General features: G+C 41.2%; 1 pseudogene; it reads right to left on the bottom strand.

Moving 5' to 3' along the window:
• Positions 1-1,006: 1,006 nt before the first annotated feature.
• On the bottom strand, positions 1,007-15,954 carry LOC139387555 (RNA-binding protein RO60-like; annotated as a pseudogene).
• Positions 15,955-16,547: the final 593 nt, after the last annotated feature.

Genomic DNA, 16,547 nt, shown 5'->3' with positions numbered 1-16,547 from the left:
CTGCACTCTATACTCCTCTGTAAACGGATCATCTCTGTATACTCGTCGCAAGACCCACTGATTGATGCTTATTTATAAAACCCTCTTAGTCCTCATTTCCCCCTATCTGAGATATCTACTGCAGCCCTCATCCTCCACATGCAACACCAGTCACATCCTGTTAAAGGTCCCCAAAGCTAACACATTCGAGTCGCTCATCTTTTCAGTTCGCTACAAACACAAAGACTCAATCACGGACACTCTTACTGACAGTTGTGGCTGCTTTGATTGATGTATTGTTGTCTCTAACTTCTTGCCCTTTGTGCGGTTGTCTTTGCCCAATAATGTTTGTACCATGTTTTGTGCTGCTGTCATGCTGCTGACATGCTGTTGTCATGTGTTGCTGCCTTGCTATGTTGTTGACTTAGGTCTCTCTTTATGTGGTGTTGTCTCTTGTCGTGATGTGTGTTTTGTCCTATATTTTAAACACTTTTTTTTTTTTTACCCCAGCCCCTGTCCCGGCAGGAGGCATTTACCTTTTGGTAGGCCGTCATTGTAAATAAGAATTTGTTCTTAATTGACGTGCGTAGTTACATACAATTTTTAAATAAGGTACCAAAATTTAAAAAAACTTGCTTTAACATATCATAGTAGTAATGTACTGTACAGTGATCCCCTCCAACAGAAACCTACAATGGAACTATTGCCCATTACAAGATACAGGTGAATAATCGTGAATGGTCTTTCCATGTAATGTCTACCATTATTTATTCTTGAAAGAAAGCATTGTTATAACATAAGAGTACTGTACGCATTAAAGGAATGATTCACCCATTTTTAATTGCACAAATACAATATGACATAAAAAAAATGGGTGAATCTTTACTTTAATATCCATTCTTGTAGTGTGATATATATGTAGTCGCATATCATTATATATTGTTTTAGGTCTCCTTTACCAACTTTAAGATAATAACCGAATACACATTTCCACAATTTGATTGAACCTGCTGGACGCATCTTCATTTCACTCATGATCAAAATAAAAAACGGTATTGTAAATATCAATATCTTTTTGATGGTCGAGCATGCCCCTGTCCTCAGCAGGGGCGGCGATGGAGTGGCCTTTGAGGTCAGCCCGCACACTATCAGTTTGGAAAAGCTACCTATTTTCTACCAAAAACAAAACACAATAGAGGCATGATGAATAACAATGATTTGAATAACGCTGATTATAGTTGTAGATGAGACAAAACATTTGGCAACTCTACAACTACTTTGATAACCAGTGTTGTTCCATGTCATTTCAGTAAGTCATGACACCCACCATCTAAGATTGTTCTGAAATAGTTGCATTAATTAGAAACAGATACTTTATTATTTTGTTGAAAGACGTTTTGAACTCTGAGAAATTAATTTGCACCCAAATGGGCCATTTAAATGTTTTGGATTCAGTTAGTCAAATATAGTACCAAACATCCGATTTGCACAAAAACCTCTTAACCGTGGTTAAGATGTGAGGAATCCAAATCAAATCAAATCAAAATCAAATCAAATTTATTTATATAGCCCTTCGTACATCAGCTGATATCTCAAAGTGCTGTACAGAAACCCAGCCTAAAACCCCAAACAGCAAGCAATGCAGGTGTAGAAGCAAATAAATGGTCAAACACCACCCACGGACCACCCAAACCCCACACCAATGGCCAGTATACAGTATACAGTATACAGTATCAGATCTCTGTTTGACAAGTTGTGACTTGGGAGTATTGTTTATTCATACTATGTAATGCATTCTCAGTAGGGGTGTAACGGTACACATATTCGTACTGAACGGGGACCTCGGTTCAGTTCACATTCTAAACCAAAATGAATACATAAATATACTGTATATATTTACAAAATAAAAACATTATGCCTATAGTTTATGCCTATCACATTACCCTTGTAGACATATGCCTCGAGCAAATCTGAAAAAGCTGAAAAAAAATATTCAGGCCTATGTGCACGTTGTAATCAAAATTCAAACCGTAATGGGCGCATTTCAAACTGTCCTTTTGTGAGGCACAGCTGGGAACTAGTTCTGTCCAATGGCGAGTGGTGGGGTTGATAAACCAGAATTGGAGGATCCCCCATCATCGTTTAAAATCTCCAGTTTGGGAACATTTTGGCTTCCCAGTATATTACAACGGCAATGGACAGAGAGTTGTGGATAAAATGTTTACAGTATGTCGCCACGCTCAACGAGAATAGCCTATGAAGTTGCCAACACCTGAAATATGATGACACATTTATGCCGACGTCACCCCAGTATACCGGAGCAAGACGTAAATGCAAAGAAACACAGTCTCCCCTCTGAGTCTTTTTAAAAATGTATAACCCCTTTTTCTCCCCAATTTCGTGATTACAATCTTGTCTCATCGCTGCAACTCCCCAACAGGCTCGGGAGAAGCGAAGGTCAAGTCATGCGTCCTCCGAAACATGATCCGCCAAATCGCACTTCTTAACACCGCTCGCTTAACCCGGAAGACAGCTCTACCAATGTGCCAGAGGAAACACTGTTCAGCTAACAACCGAAGTCAGCTTGCAGGCACCCTGCCCGCCATAAAGAGTCACTAAAGCGCGATGAGCCAAGTAAAACCCCCCCAGCCAAACCCTCCCCTAACACAAGCCTGTCTCAGCGCTCTCCAGACAATTATTTCGACCTCATGGCTTGGTTTTTGCTCTGACACGCACTGTCAACAGTGGGACCTTATATAGACAAGTGTGTGCCTTTCCAAATCATGTCAAATCAATTGAATTTACCACAGGTGGACTCCAAGTTGTAGAAACATCTCAAGGATGATCAATGGAAACAGGATGCATCTGAGCTCAATTTCAACTCTCATAACAAAAGGTCTGAATACTTATGTGCATTTGCAAACATTTCTAAAAACCTGTTTTCATTTTGATGTATTGTGTGTAGATTGTTGAGGACATTATTTTATTAATTTTAGAATAAGGATGTAACAAAATGTAGAACAAGTAAAGGAGGTATGAATACTTTCAGAAGTTACTGTATAAGCAAACCAAAGCCAAAGTTTTTCATGAACCGGTGTTGCGCTTGCTTAACAGTGAAGGGATTCAATTAATCTGGACTGGGTAGGCATGTTTAGCACCAGGTGAAAGTTGATTGCATTAGTTGTGGTACCGGGCAGCCTCCCAGGCGTGAGCCAGGTGCCCTGTTCAAAACTCATAGTGAAGTTGACTCAAAACAAGTGACATAGGAGCACGTGGAATAATGATTATGATTGTGTTTTCACATGCAAAAGTGATTGCCTTTGATTTAAAAAACACCTTACCTTTCTTCCCAATGAAAACTAATTTGAAAATTCAAACATTTATGGGAAAGAGAGGTTTCTGGATGATGCACCATGTTGCCTTGTTGACATTCGATTTGAGAAGGTCGCTCTACCCTCATTGTTTTTGCCCATTCATGTCACGTGCCAACGATCGGTGCCCTGTGGCTCGGCATAATCGAATCTGCCCAGTGGCAGCCCATCACATTACCCTGGAGTGGGAGGACGATGTACCATGCTACAGACATGCCCCCTTTATGAAAGTCACAAGCAGGACTTGACATTAACATTTTTAGACACTTGTCTTTTGGACATGTAGGACCGAATACTTTATTTATTTATTATTTTAATTAAACTTTTAAAAAAAAGTATTATTATTATTAATTTTTTTACTTGTCCGAAAGCTGAAATAACTTGTCCAAACAACAACAATAAAAAAGATCTGTTAACACCATAGGTCAAAAGGGGTGACTGAAAATCAGTGTACATAGGAGGGATCGATTATTGCTACTCCCTTGTACCCGCTTGATGAATTAAGGTCACTAATTAGTAAGTCAAGTCTTAATTGAAAGGAAAAAACAGCAGACACTAGACCCTTCATGGAATGAGTTTGACATCCCTGCCATAGACAATGTTATCGCACTAACAGCCATCCCAAATAATGTACCAAAAAGTAACACATGAAATAAAAATACTTCTACGCATTTGGCTGGAATGCTACTAGAGGGATGAGAGGCATCATGACATTGACAAAATATATTTAGTGGAGGCAAATCTTTTCAAATAGCCTATTCCATTCTGGTGGAGTGACAGTCAACAGGCCTGGCTGGCTGTGTGTTCTGTGATGGGTTGTAAATCATCATGAACTGGAGAATTATAAACTAATTCAAAATGTTTCCCACATCCTCCTCTCTTGTTAGTCCTAGGCTACTATATGCATTGTAGGTGGGTTGCACATTGCTAGAATAATAAAAGGAATAGGCCTAGGCCAACTACTCATTTATTTCATAAGACTTCCTCAGTTGTAGCCTCAACTCTTTTGACTTTTGATTTTTCCATCTTGGTATTGTATGCTCAATTTCACTTCGTGTGGCCTAAAATATGTAATTCAAAATAAATCTGTGAATGAGAATAGCAGACTCCGACTTCCATAATTATTCCCATTTAAAAGCTGAAACTTTAGGACAAACACTATTAGAAGTTTGGAAAATACTCATAACTTTAATGTCTTAATGCTTTTATCATATTTCAGTTAGTATGGCTAGTATGGCTATTGGTCATTTTTTTCCCCCTGACCTCACATGCATACTTTCTGTCTATTAATGCTTTGCTCCACTGTTTGTTAAAATTTCTCATTAGATTTGTATATATATTGCTATTGTTTTTTTTTCTCTCATTATTACCTTAGATCCCATGTTTTGGGGTTATTCAAAAACAACTTACCTTTGAGATATCGAACAGAGTTCTAGGATTCATTCATCTGTTTGATAATGAAATTACACAGCTGGAGAAATCTAGCATGCATTAAAATGAAAGAGTGGTTTAATAGGTCAAGTCATATTCGTATCAAATGAAGAGAAAATAGAACATTTGGGCTTCTTCAGCATGACACCTGCGCGTGTCCGCTATAAAAAAAATATATATACTTTGGTTGTTGATTCCAGATCGTCAGATATTCGAAAGTTAAAATAAAATAATTATCCGAATAGATATTTTGTGCTGCTTTGGTAAGATTCTCCTGCTTTATGAAAATACAACATATTTATTGAAATAGGCTATAGTAAATAGCAATATAAGCAATTTACTCAGAATCTCAAACATGCACTGCGTCAGCACAGCTGCCTGATCCAATTCTGATCGGAGTAATTGTTTGAGAGTGATTAATGCATCACAAATTGTATTTACGACTTCACAACTGGTAAACTCCCACATGGTTACAAAAACGCAGCATCAGAGTGGAAATGTAAGAGTCCCAGCATAAAGTCCTGTCACAACAGACAATGCCAGGAACATTGTGAATGGCATTTAATTTTCCCACTGTACCGAAACGCAAACTGTTACAACCCCAATTCTTAGTAAATTTGGTGATGGTATGTTGTGTGATTAGTGACACTTACCATTAAACCTAACCCAATACAAAACCCTTTACTGTGTGTGTTTGGGACTTTTACCATTGAAAACCCTTAGAGACCATAACATTGAAACCAATAGAACTGCTGTAGCCTAGTAGTTTGCTTCTTCACCAAACACAGGGGTGGTTTTCTGGACACAGATTAAGCCTAAGAGAAGGACAAACTCAACTTTTTTCATGGAGGACTGGCTTGATGTTACGATCTTGATAATGGATGGACCAAGGCACAGCGTTGTGTAGAGTTCTACATCTTTATTACGGTGAAACTTCAAAAAATAAAACAAATAAACCAACAAAAAACGTGACATCAGCATTGCAACCAGCACAAGCACAAACAATATCCCACAACCCAGGTGGGAACAATGGAGAACTTAAGTATGATCCCCAATTAGAGACAATGATAATCAGCTGCCTCTAATTGGGAACCATACCAAGTACACCAACATAGAAATAGGAAAACTAGAACACCCCCCTGGTCACGCCCTGACCTACAACACCATAGAGAACCAAGGGCTCTCTATGGTCAGGGCGTGACACTTGAATTGTGGATGACCACAACGTCTTTTCATGATGAGCAAAAGCTATTGGTTTTCTACCCAAAGTTCCAAAGAAAATGTTGTGATACATTTGATAAACACGACACCATCATTAAAAAAAAAAATGGCAGTAGCAGGATCTCTCTAAACAGGAAAAAATAAAATAATGATTTACTCTGACTAGATTACATAGCATGAATAAACAATACTCCAAGTCACAGCTTCATACAACTTTTCAAACAGAGAGAACTGATACTATATACTGACCAATTGGGGTGGGTATGTGTCGTTTTATAATTTATTTGGATTCCTCATATTTTAATAATTGCTAAGCTATTTTCGTGGAAATCAGATGTTGCATAGTATATTTATTGTATATTATATGAATCCTACATTGAAATTGCCAATTTGGGTGAAATCAATTAGCTTAATTTCTCAGTGCAAATTATATTTCAACAAAATGTTGTAGAAATGCTTTCTTATGTTTCTAACTACAAAAACAATTTCAGAACAATCTGCGTTGGTGAGTGTCGAAATCCTCTTTCTTGTGCTTTGAGGAGGAACGACCCCAGAATGTGCTTGACCAAGCTGCACATGATGACACAGATAAGGTGCATGACACAAACATGATTGAATTGTGATTAAAGAGTAGTTAGTAGCGTAGTCACATGTAATTAAAAAATATATTCCATGTGAAATGGTATCTGTGCAAGTGTTTTCCAAAAGTCTATTTTTCAATCAATGCAGCACAGGTTGGCATTGACAGAGCAGTGGGGGTAAGACAGTGGTACACCACAGGATCATTCTCTGAGGATTACCTTGATGCATCCAACTTACATGTCTGTACATCCTCAGACACTCCGCCGGGTTGGCCGTGCCAGCAGGCGCTGTTGGTGAATATGATGAACATGTTCACAGTGATCCCTTTCTCCGAAGCCCACAGGATGGGGAGAGCATTCTGTATAGCCACTGGTTATCTGTGAACAGATCAATGAAGCAGCGGTAAGCTATGGCCCACAGTCATAGCACTTACACAACGTCATGTTTTATCAAAGAAATGGGCCATGTTCAGTCGGGCTCGGCAGCAAAACGTTTGAAAACAGAAATTAGCTTTTCTTATTGGACCAAGTCCGATAAGTTCCTCCCTGTTTCAGTCCATTATCTTCAGTTTGGTTCCCTTATGGACATGACCCTGGTTTCAGACAGTGTGACTAGTTGGCAAGCAATCATTCAGTTTTGGCAAGCAAGCAAGTTTTTGCATGTAAAACAATGTGCGTTTCGAGATGCACATTTTGTAGTGTGACACTTAATGTCTGTACCTTGACCAGCTTAGCTGTTACTTCACGAAGAGACATGTCGGCTGAGATTGTGCAAGGAACTATAGCTCCCTCAGAGTGTCTCTGCCTCCATCCGCACAAGAACCTGTAACAGACACAACCAACTTGGTACATGTTAAAATACTCCCTCTCTAAAATGCCTGGAATGGTCATTACAATTTTACATGACATGTACTCATAACAGAGCATGCATGGAATGCCTGTGCCCTCTTGAGATGGTGGCATGTGGGGAGAGATGTGGCAGGAACCCATGGACTCTCAACAGACCCTTTCTTTGACCTTAGCTTCCTCCAGAGACCGTCTAGCCTTCCCATGTTTATAGATGCAGCTTAGAAACACAGCTGTGACAACTAGTCATTAAACCGTGCTTAGGAGTGCAGCTATAGTTCAACAGAGAGCCCACCGCCCCCCATCTTTGCCATTAACGCTTCTGTGTCAAGTGCAGCCTCTATCCATCTCTATGGTGCATCTTTAGTGTAGGATAGTCATGTTGACTTACCATGGCTATCGCTGCAGCCGTGACCACCGTGCTGACTGAGGTCCCGTGAACAATGCTGCTCAGAGGCGTGCTAATGTCCACCGCCACCACAAAACGCTTTCCCGCCGGAACCACCATGTAATTTTCTGATGCCGCCAAGATGCTGAAGGGGTGGACTTTTGCCTACAATAACAATAAAACTACTAGATAGATCTCTGAGAAAGCAGCAAGTGAATGAATCCCAGTTCATTGAGCGTGAGAGACAGCAGGTAGGTATGTCTCACCTTTTTTAAACTCGGGATCATCTCGCAAACCGCTACCACATCTGAGCTTCCTGGTTAGAGGACTTGGTCTGGTGTCATCTTACCCATGACTCTTAGCACTGATGCCATGGGCATCTCCTTTAACAATGTTTTCCATACCTACAGAGAAGAAAAGGCATCATACAATCAGAAGACCAAAAAACAACCTGCAATCTTATCCCAAAAAAGTAATGAGAATGTCTTTAGACCCTAATATGAAAAAGTGATAGTTCCATAATGCTGAAATGATATGGTGCTCATCTTTCCCATTCATCTAAAATAAATATATAAAAAAAAACACCTAGCGGGGAGGAGAACTTCTCAACATCTGACCAACTTTAATTTGGAGTGAATTACACCTTTTAAGAGTTGGTTAACTAAGTTGGTTGGTGCACACTGCCCACCTCTTTGGACTTCAGGTGGTCGGTCTGTCAGTAGTTGTTCCTGCTCCAGCCTGTGCTCCTCTATCAGATGGGCGACCTCCATCTCGTCAGTAGTGTTTTTGACCTTCTAAACCGCTTCCACGTACGACAGGACTTTGACCACCCCCTCAGAGTTCTCCTTGTCGCCGAATGCCTTTTTATGAGAGTACAGTACGTCGGACAAAATCTAATGGAAACAGAACTTGTTTCCGTAAACTTTACAAATGTAGACAAAACAAAATGCGCTCGGAAAGGTGGGATCTTTTTGTGTCTGTAAAATGTATTATGCGAGAAATGTCAGTGGAAACGCTTTAATACGCAAGTATTGATATAAATCCATCATATCGAAGTAAACCTCAATGACGTGGTCCTCCCACTATGAGTCAGGAAAGCATGCAGTTTATTAGGCTACAAATAAAATAAATGAGGAACTTCACAGGGTGGTGAAAGTGTAAGGTGATGAGCTTGATGCTCCTTTCCAATAAATATCGAGGGTCTTATTCTGCTGACATGACAAAATAATATTGCTCTTTTGTCCATAATAACCTCATGGTAGGCTATACATGCGCTCTAGCCAACAGCGTGAAGATAACGATGGTAAAAGTTACTCACCATGCCTTTTTCTTGTGGTTTTTGTGTGATTTGAGAGAGTTTCTTGCTGTGGTATCTTATCACCACACACAGTTACTTTTTGGTTGTGACATCACTAATTCCATCATTAATCAATGAGTAAGACTCATTCCCAATGTCCTTTAGTTCCTCATGCACCGCAGGTCCTATAAACTGCATTGATGAGCGCTGTGCATTTTGTTCTGTAGATACTGTTGAAGATAATGTCTTCAACAACACATCCCAGGTGATCAACAGTTGCAATGCTGGAGTGGCATGCAATGTGTAGCCATCAATAACTCTGATTGTTTAACTGTGTTATTCTCTCTTACAAATGCAGTTCCTGTGTCATATTCTTGCATTAGAAAATGGAGCAGCGTTTTTCTTGTTTCTCCATTTGTTAATGAGAAATAAGATCGGCGTGGTGGGCTCTCATTTCTGATTTGCAATACCGACAGTAAGCTTTTCTGTCATCTCCTGGGATGCTCTTAATCAATTACATTATAACCCGTTCTCTTTCCCAGCCTTTGCAATATTTTACCTGCTATTCTGACAGTAGAATCGTGTCTGGCCAGTAAACTAGCGTATCAAATCGGTTCGTTCCTCTGTCCTCTCTCCTCTGACTTCAACTTTCTGGCCATACATACCCAGAGAGAAAGCACATTGTTCGATCCTCTCTCTGAAACTGTTGTTTGTGTATTTCTCCGTGTCTCTCCCTTTCTGTGTTGGCTGTCATGATTGGTAGGACTGGGGGCTGTCAGGACACAAAGAATGAAGCAAAGAAGAAGTATGTAGCTTGCTACAGGGAAAAGTATGTAGCTAGCTACCTAGGGCTGCTGTTAGTTGTTGAATCTCACGTCACTGAGATGTGCGCTCGTGCTGCTCTTCTCGGACGTGACTCAGCTGAGCTGCCTGCTGCAGCAGAAGCGCTCTCTGTCTGCTAAATTTCTAACATTTATGGTTGAGATTGAATGAATATAACTACGCACCTTATGAATTGTATTAACACTCATGCATGACGCAGATGTTAGTAATGCGTTGGTATGACGACATGTTAGGTACACGCAGACGTTGGTAAGGCTTTGGTGTCATGTTAGTCAGACGTTCAAAGGTAGACGACAGCCACACGGTGGTACGGTTGCCTAGGCTTAATTCTGGCACTCCGGTCCGTCCCTCCCTTCCAACGACCGTATATGAAGTGCCTTCCCCGCACCATTCCCTCACTTAGCAGCAGCAGCCTACCTCACTACCTGATAGTCAGCAGCAGGTCACAGTGAAATGAATAGATAACACAAAAAGTGAAATGCTATGGAGTCCGCAGTGCAATTTAGAAGTAGCTCAAAAACCTACAACTCGCAACCAATACATTTTCACCCGCGACATTGTTTTCAAAGTAGCCAATTCCCAGGAAAACTGAGAATATGAGCAGCAGCAGGGGTGTATTCATTACTCAGATTCCGTTGCAAACCATTTACTCCTAACACTTCAACGTGACGTAATTAACTTAACTAGGTCGAAAATATCATCTTCACCCTAGGTTCTTAAACAGAAGTTGGAGTTAATTTTAATTGTATGGTTTCAACGGGTTGCCATTCCAATCTGAATAGTCTAAGAAGTGTGTGACACAAGCTGCACATCTATAAAATGATCGGTTCTTCCATGATCTAAAGTGGAGTGAAATCTTCCAGACACTTAAAAAAAAAGAGAAACATGACTTAACTACAACTTCCGTTTAAGAATAAAACAGAACTCAACCGCGTTTTTAGCACATTTTGCAACAGAAGAAACCTTTAACGTAAACCGTTTAAGAACCAAACAGAAGCAAATAGAGCAAACAAATGAAACGTGGAGGGACCTACCTGAATTTGTCCAGTAGAAACTCTCGTTTTCTTTTCAATATGTTTACCGTTTGGAGTAAACGGTTTCTTTTGCAAACGTTTTGCCATCGAATTGGCGTAATGATTACACCCCAGTTGTACACTTTTTCATCCTTCTGCCTTGTTAAAGACGTCTCGGAACTTGGAAACTCAGAAATGTCCGACTTGGAAACTATGAAGAGAGTCAATGTGATTCCTTGTGCTACTTGTCAGAGGCTGCGTTTACACAGGAAGCCCAATTCTGATATTTTTTTCCTTCACTGATTAGTATTTTGAGCAATCAGATCAGTTCTGATAAAGCCAGTAATGGTTGGGGAAACACCCCCCTGACACCTCCCTATGCGTCAATTTTTGATGCCTTTGCCTTCAAGCTAACTTCAGAAAGTTAAAATGTCAGTACGTTTTTTGCATAGAGCTTCCTATTGGTTGATTCTGATACTTTCAAAGTGGGAAATTCGAACCTTACCTCTTTTCAACATGACATTTCTATTTGCAACATTGGACAACATTTGCCTACTGAATGTGGCCCTTGATTAAAATGATCCTATCCAATCTTTTTCTGATAAACTAGCTTAAAATCAACCATTATTGATCTGATATTGGATTGCAAAATAGGGGATAAAATAATCCACATCATTCCTATCCATATAATTATTTAAAAAAAAGTAAATCTGGGCCTTTACTAAGCTCAGATTTTGTCCTGGTACTAGTCTGGTCAACCAGGCAAACTGTGCAAGTGGGCTATTTAATGAATAATAAATAATATTCTGCAAGTTGATCGTTTCAGAGAGGCCTTTGTTATAAAGGGCCTCTGCCATGAGCTGCAACGTCAAATTCACATCCTAGTCCACTGTAAATTTAAAGTAACTCTCCAGTGTTTCCATATTTTTATGAAATATGACCTATCATTAATAGCAATATGAGTGAAATAGTTTTACTTTTAATTAAGTATGTTAAAAAGCAGATTTTCTGTGTTAGAATGGTGTGGGCGTACACCAACAGCAGAATGGTGTGGGCGTACACCAACAACAGAATGGTGTGGGTGTTTACCAGTCATAAAAAAAATATGTAGCCAATTTATGCTTTGGCTACATACGAGTATAGGATGAGTAACAACATTATTTGGGTATGAGTTAACATAATATTACATTTTAAATGTGAGATTTTCACTGGACAATTACTTTAATGTGAGCTAAAACCATCATAAGGTGTTAGGCTTCTTCAATTTCTAGTACCACCAGAGGACATTGTTGGCTAAAATATAGACACTACTGGTTTTAAGGAAGCAAAAGCCTACCAATGTAAGGCTTCGACGCCATGCCGGCAAGGGAATGATTGTCGAGGAAGGCTGCCTTAACCGCAGCACCATCCTCAGGCAAATATGTCTTGAATTACATAACCTACATAATAGTATTATCACAATGTATTATCCCAATGACCTCTTCTGACTGACTAAAGAGCAACCCTACATGCTCAAGTAAACTCAGCAAAAAAAAGAACATCCTCTCACAGTCAACTGCGTTTATTTTCAAACTTAACATGTGTAAATATTTGTATGAACAAAACAAGATTCAACAACTGAGACATAAACTGAACAAGTTCCACAGACATGTGACTAACAGAAATGGAACAATGTGTCCCTGAACAAAGGCGGGGGGGGGGGGGGGGGTCAAAATCAAAAGTAACAGTCAGTATCTGGTGTAGCCACCAGCTGCATTACATAGTGCAGTGCATCTCCTCCTCATGGACTGCACCAGTTCTTGCTGTGAGATGCTGCCCCATTCTTCCACCAAGGCACCTGCAAGTTCCCAGACATTTCTGTGGGGAATGGCCCTGGCCCTCACCCTCCAATCCAACAGGTCCCAGACGTGCTCAATGGGATTGAGATCCGGGTTCTTCGCTGGCCATGGCAGAACACTGACATTCCTGTCTTGCAGGAAACTATTCACAGAACGAGCAGTATGGCTGGTGACATTGTCATGCTGGAGGGTCATGTCAGGATGAGCCTGCAAGAAGGGTACCACATGAGGAAGGAGGATGTCTTCCCTGTAACGCACAGCGCTGAGATTGCCTGCAATGACAACAAGCTCAGTCCGATGATGCTGTGACACATCGCCCCAGACCATGACGGACCCTCCACCTCCAAATCGATCCCGCTCCAGAGTACAGGCCTCGGTGTCAGGCTCATTTCTTCAACGATAAACGCGAATCCGACCATCACCCCTGGTGAGACAAAACCGCGTATCATCAGTGAAGAGCACTTTCTGCCAGTCCTGTCTGGTCCAGCGACTGTGGGTTTGTGCCCATAGGCGATGTTGTTGCCGGTAATGTCTGGTGAGGACCTGCCTACAACAGGCCTACAAGCCCTCAGTCCATCCTCTCTCAGCCTATTGCGGACAGTCTGAGCACCGATGGTGCATTCCTGGTGTAACTCAGGCAGTTGTTGTTGCCATCCTGTGCCTGTCCCGCAGGTGTATTGTTCGGATGTACCGATCCTGTGCAGGTGTTGTTACACGTGGTCTGCCACTGCGAGGACGATCAGTCTCCCTGTAGAGCTATCTTAGCGTCTCACTTAGGCGTCCCATTGCAATATATTTCCCTGGCCACATCTGCAGTCCTCAATGCCTCCTTGCAGCATGCCTAAGGGACGTTCATGAGCAGGGGCCTTGGGCATCTTTCTTTTGGTGTTTTTAAGTCAGTAGAAAGGCCTCTTTAGTGTCATAAGTTTTCATAACTGTGACCTTATTTGCCTACTGTCTGTAAGCTGTTAGTGTCTTCACAACCGTTCCACAGGTGCATGTTCATTAATTGTTTATGGTTCATGGAACAAGCATGGGAAACAGTGTTTAAACCCTTTACAATGAAGATCTGTGAAGTTATTTGGATTTTTACGAATTATCTTTGAAAGACTCCTGAAAAAGGGACTTTTCCTTTTTTTGCTGAGTTTAGTTACATCGTACTTAGCTTCGTGATCAGATTCTTATCTGTTTCTTGAGGCGTAATGTTTGCAATTAAAATGAATTCATACTGCAATGACTACTCTGACGGTATGATGACAATTTAGGCTCTGCTTATGAGAGGATGGGTTGGGAGGGAAACTGGTTCATTTCTATTGGATGATGTAACACCTTCTGGTGGTGCGCGATGTGGCATTGTGTGATTACTGTAGGTGTTCAAATTGTTCTGTCAGTAAAGAATTTGGAAATGTTGTAAGAAATATTTTGTGTGTGCGCCTGTGCGCATGCGCATACAGTACCAGTCAAAAGTTAGCATACGCCTAATCATTCATGGGTATTATTTTTTTTTTTTACAATTTTCTACATTGTAGAATAACAGTGAAGACATCAGCACTATGAAAAAACACATATGGAATCATCTACTAACCAAATAAGAGTTAAACAAAACAAAAATTCTTCAAAGTAGCCATCCTTTGCCTTGATGACAGCTTTGCACACTCTTGGCATTCTCTCAACCAGCTTCATAAGGTGCTTAAATTGCATTCCAATAAACAGGTGTTCCTTGTTAAAAGTTCATTTGTGGAATTTCTTTCCTTAATGTGTTTGAGCCAATCAGTTGTGTTGTGACAAGGTAGGGATGGTATTGATTATTATTATTTGACCCTGCCGGGTCTATGAACATTTGAACATCTTGGCCATGTTCTGTTATAATCTCCACCCGGCACAGCCAGAAGAGGACTGGCCACCCCTCATAGCCTGGGTCCTCTCTAGGTTTCCTCCTAGGTTCTGGCCTTTCTAGGGAGTTTTTCCTAGCCATCGTGCTTCTACACCTGCATTGCTTGCTGTCTGGGGTTTTAGGCTGGGTTTCTGTACAACACTTTGAGATGTCAGCTGATGTAAGAAGAGCTTTATAAATACATTTGTTTGATTTGATTTGGTATACAGGTGATAGCTCTATTTGGTAAAAGATCAAGTCCATATTATGACAAGAACAGCTCAAAAAAGCAAAGAGAGATGACAGTCATGAAGGTCAGTCAATGCGGTACATTTCAAGAACTTGGAACGTTTCTTCATGTGCAGTCTCAAAAACCATCAAGCACTATGATGAAACTGCGCTATGATGACCACCACAGGAAAGGAAGACCCAGAAATCAAATCAAGTCAAATTTTATTAGGCACACACGCTGAATACAACAGGTGAAATGCTTACTTTACGAGCCCTTAACCAACAGTGCAGTTTTTTTTAAATGGAAAAGAATAAACTTAACAAGTAATTAAAGAGCAGCAGTAAAAAATAGCAATATATACAGGGGGTGCCGGTACAGAGTCATTGTGCAGGGGCACCGGTTAGTTGAGGTAGTATGTACATGTTGGTAGAGTTAATTAAAGTGACTATGCATAGATGACAACAGAGAGTGACAGTGGTGTGTGTGGGGCTACACAAATAGTCTGGGTAGACATTTGACTAGACGTTCAGGAGTCTTATGGCTTGGGGGTAGAAGCTGTTTTGAAGCCTCTTGAACCTAAATTTGGTGCTTCTGTACTGCTTGCCATGCGGTGGCAGAGAGAACAGTCTATGACTAGGGTGGCTGCAATCTTTGTACTGCCTGGTACAGAGGTCATGGATGGCAGGAAGCTTGGCCCCAGTGATGTACTGGGCCATTCACACTACCCTCTGTAGTGCCTTGTGGTCGGATGCTGAGCAGTTGCCATACCAGGCAGTGATGCACCCCGTCAGGATGCTTTCAATGGTGCAGCTGTTGAACCTTTTTGAGGATCTGAGGACCCATGCCAAATCGTTTCAGTCTCCTGAGGGGGAATAGGTTTTGTCGTGCCCACTTCATGACTGTCATGGTGTTCTTGGACCATGTTAGTTTGTTGTTGATGTGGACGCCAAGGAACTTGAAGCTCTCAACATGCTCCACTGCAGCCTCGTCGATGAAAATGGGGACGTGCTTGGTCCTCTTTTTCCTGTAGTCCACAATCATCTCCTTTGTCTTGATCACGTTGAGCGAGAGGTTGTTGTCCTGGCACCACACGGCCAGGTCTCTGACCTTCTCTCTTTAGGCTGTCTCGTTGTTGTCTATGATCAGGCCTACCACTGTTGTGTCATCGGAAAATGTAATGGTGTTGGGGTCGTGCCCGGCTGTACAGTCATGAGTGAACAGGGAGTACAGGAGGGGGCTGAGCACCCACCCCTGAAGGGCCCCTGTGTTGAGGATCAGCGTGGTGGATGTGGTGTTTACCTACCCTTACCACCTGGGGGTGGCCCGTCAGGAAGTCAGTGTTTAGTGTTTTATCCCAGGGTGCTTAGCTTATTGATGAGCTTTGAGGACACTATGGCGTTGAACGCTGAGCTGTAGTCATAGCATTCTCACATAGGTGTTCCTTTCGTCCAGGAGGGAAAGGGCAGTGTGGAGTGCAATAGAGAATGCATCATTTGTGGATCTGTTTGGGCGTTATGCAAATTGGAGTGGGTCTAAGAATGTGCAAAGCAGTCATCAAGGCAAAGGGTGGCTACTTTGAAGAATCTAAAATATATGTTTATTTGTTTAACACTTTATTGGTTACTTCATGATTC

This window comes from Oncorhynchus clarkii, chromosome 28, assembly GCF_045791955.1.
Source record: "Oncorhynchus clarkii lewisi isolate Uvic-CL-2024 chromosome 28, UVic_Ocla_1.0, whole genome shotgun sequence".
In the NCBI taxonomy this organism is placed as follows: domain Eukaryota; kingdom Metazoa; phylum Chordata; class Actinopteri; order Salmoniformes; family Salmonidae; genus Oncorhynchus; species Oncorhynchus clarkii.
This window is presented reverse-complemented; position numbering and strand designations above follow the sequence as displayed.